This window comes from Capricornis sumatraensis, chromosome 2 (assembly GCF_032405125.1).
Source record: "Capricornis sumatraensis isolate serow.1 chromosome 2, serow.2, whole genome shotgun sequence".
In the NCBI taxonomy this organism is placed as follows: Eukaryota; Metazoa; Chordata; class Mammalia; order Artiodactyla; family Bovidae; genus Capricornis; species Capricornis sumatraensis.
The window spans coordinates 11,166,083-11,171,023 of NC_091070.1; positions in this window are offsets into that span (position 1 = coordinate 11,166,083).

Genomic DNA, 4,941 nt, shown 5'->3' on the forward strand with positions numbered 1-4,941 from the left:
CAGTTCAGTTGCTCAGTCTTATCTGACTCTTTGTGACCCCAAGAATCGCAGCACGCCAGACCTCCCTGTCCATCACCAACTCCCACAGTTTACCCAAACTCATGTCCATTGAGTCAGTGATGCCATCCAGCCATCTCATCCTCTGTCATCCCCTTCTCCTCCTGCCCCCAATCCCTCCCAGCATCAGGATCTTTTCAAATGAGTCAGCTCTTCGCATCAGGTGGCCAAAGTATTGGAGTCTCAGCTTTAGCATCAGTCCTTCCAAAGAACACCGAGGACTGATCTCCTTTAGAATGGACTGGTTGGATCTCCTTGCAGGCCAAGAGACTCTCAAGAGTCTTCTCCAACACCACAGTTCAAAAGCATCAATTCTTGGGTGCTCAGCTTTCTTTACAGTCCAACTCTCATATCCATACATGACCACTGGAAAAACCGTAGCCTTGAGTAGACGGACCTTTGTTGGCAAAGTAATGTCTCTGCTTTTGAATATGCTGTCTAGGTTGGTTATACCTTCATGCAATGCACATTTATTCGGCACCAATTATGTGCCAGTGATGACATCAGACTCTGCCTAGTATTTCAGATTTACTCTTCCCAACAAGCCGGTGAGGTAGGACAGATTTTCCCTGTTTGGCATGTGAGGAAACTGAGTGTCAGGGAGGTTAGGTATTGTGCTCAAGGACACATCAAGAAGCCTCAAGTAAAACCCTGATCTCACTATTCCTTCTACAATACTTCTGTCAGTTTCCTTCATCCAACAAATATTTATCAAAGCCCTTTCTCTCCATGCAGCATGCTCAATGTTTTTATCTTTTGCTCCTGTTTAACCTCATGACAATCCCATAAAGTAGATGCTATTTTTCCACTTAAAGATGATACATCTGTAGTTCAGATAAGTAAAATACCTAAATGGCAAAGAAATGGGGAGGCCAGGATTTACAACTAGATGGCTGTTTCTACTAGAACGTGCCATTCCTCCTATCGTATGGTCTTTGAAGTCCCCAAAGCTTAGACACAATGCAGGCCTGCTTTACCCTCCCGTTCTCTGTATTTCCCATCTACCGTCTCATACATCCTGTCGACTCTTCCAGAAACACCTCTCCAGTCTAGATGAGCCATTATCACTTTGGGCCTGGAGCTGTTTCCTAACTGTTCCTTCTATGATCAAGTTATCTTTCTTCCAGTCTCCACATTGTCATGAGGTAGTCGGCCTCAAGTAAACAAAACAATCACAATTCTTTCATTCTTAAAATGTTGCTTTCTGGCTGGATCTCCATAGAATAATTTCTCAGTTTATTACTTTGGCATATAAAGCTCTTCTCAACTCAGCTGTGGCCTCATCTCTCATCACTCAGCTCCCACCTAACCTAAATTCTATCCATACTTAGTGCTTTGCTAATCTCCAAACCCATCTGCTTTTTCATGCCTATGTACTTTTGTACAGGATGTTCTTGTGACCGAGAGTAGCCTTTCCCATTTTTCTTTTTCTGCCTGAAAAGTTCTACATGGAAAATATCCAAGTATAAAATTATGAAAGTAGTTTCCTAAATGAACGTTGGCACTCTTCTTTGCTCTCCCAGTATCTTGTGTCTTAAGTGCTATCATATTTATGTGTATACATGTCTGCCTCAGCCAGACTCTACTCTTCTTGACAGCCAGGACCACCTGGGCCTTGCACAATGTCTGGCACATAATAACCATTTAGCAAATGTTTGACTGGGGACAGTGGATGAAAGACTCAGCTGCTAGACACAGCACAAAGGCAGCTGGGATACAGGGGTCATTTAATAACAAAACAATCAACGGCTTATTGAAAACTTACCCTAAACTCTGTTTCTTAGTACTATAAGGGGATCAGGAAAGAATAAAATAACCCTCACCTTTAACTCTTTGCTTATCTTAAAATTTAATTAAGCAGCTAAGACTGACGTATTGGAATTAGAGCTTTCATGTACCTTCTTAATTGTTACTGTTTTATTTCTGCTAGACTGTATATTCCAGGCTGCTGGATTCTGTTTTCATCCTTGTATTCCCAGCTCTTGTCATTGTTCATATAGTGAGGATTCAAAAATCTCTGTTGAAATGTGAGTGAATAACAAGTTTTCAAAAATACACAGAATGACTATATTTAAAGTACAAAGTAGCTTAGCCTCTGTAGACATTATTGGAGATGAGATGAAGATATAGGAACTGAGAGAAGCTTTGGGTCAATCTGAGACACAGGGAGGATGTAAAAAGATTGAGAAAGTGTTGAAGTCATGTCAAGGACATAGAAAAGTTATGAGAAAGTTCATTCTATTAATCATCAAGGCCACATAATACTGCCTAATAACTCCCAAACTCAGTGTCTAATATGAGCACTTGTTTTCACACTTATAGGTCTGCTGATTGAGGCTGGATTAGTCAAGTAGCTCTGTGAAAGGCTGCAGGTCACTTAAGTCAACTGGAGTTGCCATTAGACTGTGGTTGGGTGCCATTCTGCCCCACATGTCACCATCCTTGCGTTATTTGTGTGCTTGCATGTTCAGTTGCTAAGTCATGTCCTACTCTGTGCGACCCCATGGACTTACAGCCCACCAGGCTCCTCTGTCCATGGGATTTTCCAGGGAAGAATACTGGAGTGGGTTGCCATTTCCTTCTCCAGGGGATCTTCCCAACCCAGGAATCAAACCCACATTTCTTGCATCTCCTGTATTGACAGACGGATTCTTTACCACTGTGCCATCTGGGAAGTGTTATCAGGGCAGGGTTTAAATGTAATTTGAGCATGATAAGTACATGAATAATTGGGTCCAAAGGATGGGATTTTGCCAATTGATTCGTTCATTGGCACAATGAACCCTCCCTTTGCTAGAATCCACAAATGAACCCTGTCTTTGCTAGAATTATATATTTACCTCTTTGGCATCTGATTTCGCAACACTTCCCACCCTTGGTGATGTTGAGACTGGCTGCATGGTTTGCTTTGGCCAGTGAAATGTGGGCAGAAGTCACAGTTGGCCAGTTTGGGGCTAAGACCATGTGAGAAATTGTGCTTTCCTTGTATGACCTCTTGTGCTCCTGCCCTTTGCCACAGGAAGTACATGCCACAAGTAACTGCTGGCCTAAGAATGATGAGGGATATATGATGTAAATTTGTTCCTGATCTAAAGCCTGGAGCCCAGCCAACTTAGATGGAAGCAAATCTGCTTCTGCTGACCATCAGGGCAGTGAACAAGAAAAATATATCTTTGAAGACTCTGGGTTTGCAGGAATAGCTGACCAGTACAGGTGTGGAAGTGGGCAGAGAGAGAAAGTATTCAGAATTTATTTTGGAAAGAAGGCTAAGGATTCATTGAATGGAGGCAGGAATAGGATGTGGGAATTGACAGGGTAAAGAGGCAACAAATGGAGGAGACGGTTAAAGCTGACTGGGTGGTCAGTCCAGGTTAAAGTTGAGTGAGATCTTGAAATTACGCTGGAAACTGCAGTCTCCAAGGCAGAATTTATCTGTAGAGTAGTTTTGTTTGGCCCTTTAGATTTTTAAAAATTTGAATTTGAATCTATTAGGTGGGTCATCGACTCTCCAGCTCCTTAGCTTCCCTACATTTTCTTTTGGACACTCCATACCTTAGAATGGGCTTTGCTGGTAGCTCACTAGGTAAAGAATCTGCCTGCAGTGCAAGAGACCTAGTTTTGATCCCTGGGTCAGGAAGATCCCCTGGAGAAGGAAATGGCAAACCACTCCAATATTCTTGCCTGGAAAATCACATGGACAGAGAGCTTGGCAGGATATAGTCCATGGGGTCACAAGAGTCAGACATGACTTAGCAACTGAACCATTGCCTTGCAATGCATTTGAGTTTGTGTCCCCTATTAATCCCCATCACCACTTATTGCCAGGCACATTTATTTTAAGGTGAATATGAGATAATGTGAATTCTAATGATGAAAGCTGGTGTGAATTGAACACATTATGGAATTATTCATCTCTTTCCCTAAGTGCTTTATATGTCTTGTCTCATGAATTCCCATTTCATGGATAAGGCAAAAGTAAGTTAAGTAACTTGCCTAAGGTCAACAGCTGCCAGTGGACAGTCCAGAATTTGAAACTTCCAATTTATTGGGGCTTTAGTCTCTAAGTTATGTCCAACCCTTGTGATCCCATGGACTGTAGCCCTCCAGGCTCTCTGTCCATGGCATTTTCCAGGCAAGAACACTGCAGTGGTTTGCCATTTCCTTCTCCAGGGGATCTTCCCAATACAGGGATCAGACCCAGGTCTCCTGCACTGCAGGCAGAACCCAATTTATTGACCAGTTTCAACTAGGTCAGCTTAAAGATGAAACAGGACTTATTTTTGATTAAACACTTTCCTCAGTGTCTTATCTTGCAGCCCCCTTCCTTTCCTAGTTATAAATTCCTTAGCCATGTCTTGAGCAGAATTATAACTTACAGTCACTTTTGGTGTTAAAAGATGAATCAATTCACAACTCCAGTCTTACTAGAGTAAGACCTTTCCTTCCCAGATCAACAGCTACATCTAGGATTCAAGAGACCTGAAGGGAGAAAGTGGTGATTTCTCCTCACTCCTCACCTACTCCTGCCCTGGCACTGTGTGTGGGTATATTAGGGTTGGTAATTAGGGTCATGATCTGGTTCTCTCATTCTCTTTTCAAGGTGGATGAACTCTAGTGTTGAGGGAGGGTCAGGGGAAACAGGGAAAGAATGGCAGATGTCTCTTGACTCAGCTGCCCGGGTTGTTCTCTTTCTGTAGAGTGTCTTTGCTTCTCCTGCCAATGGAACTGGCCTGCTGAACTATAGGTGTCCAAATATACAGTAGGTGTCCAAATACTCGGAGAAGGCAATGGCACCCCACTCCAGTACTCTTGCCTGGAAAATCCTATGAAGGAAGGAACCTGGTAGGCTGCAGTCCATGGGGTCACTAAGAGACACGACTGAGC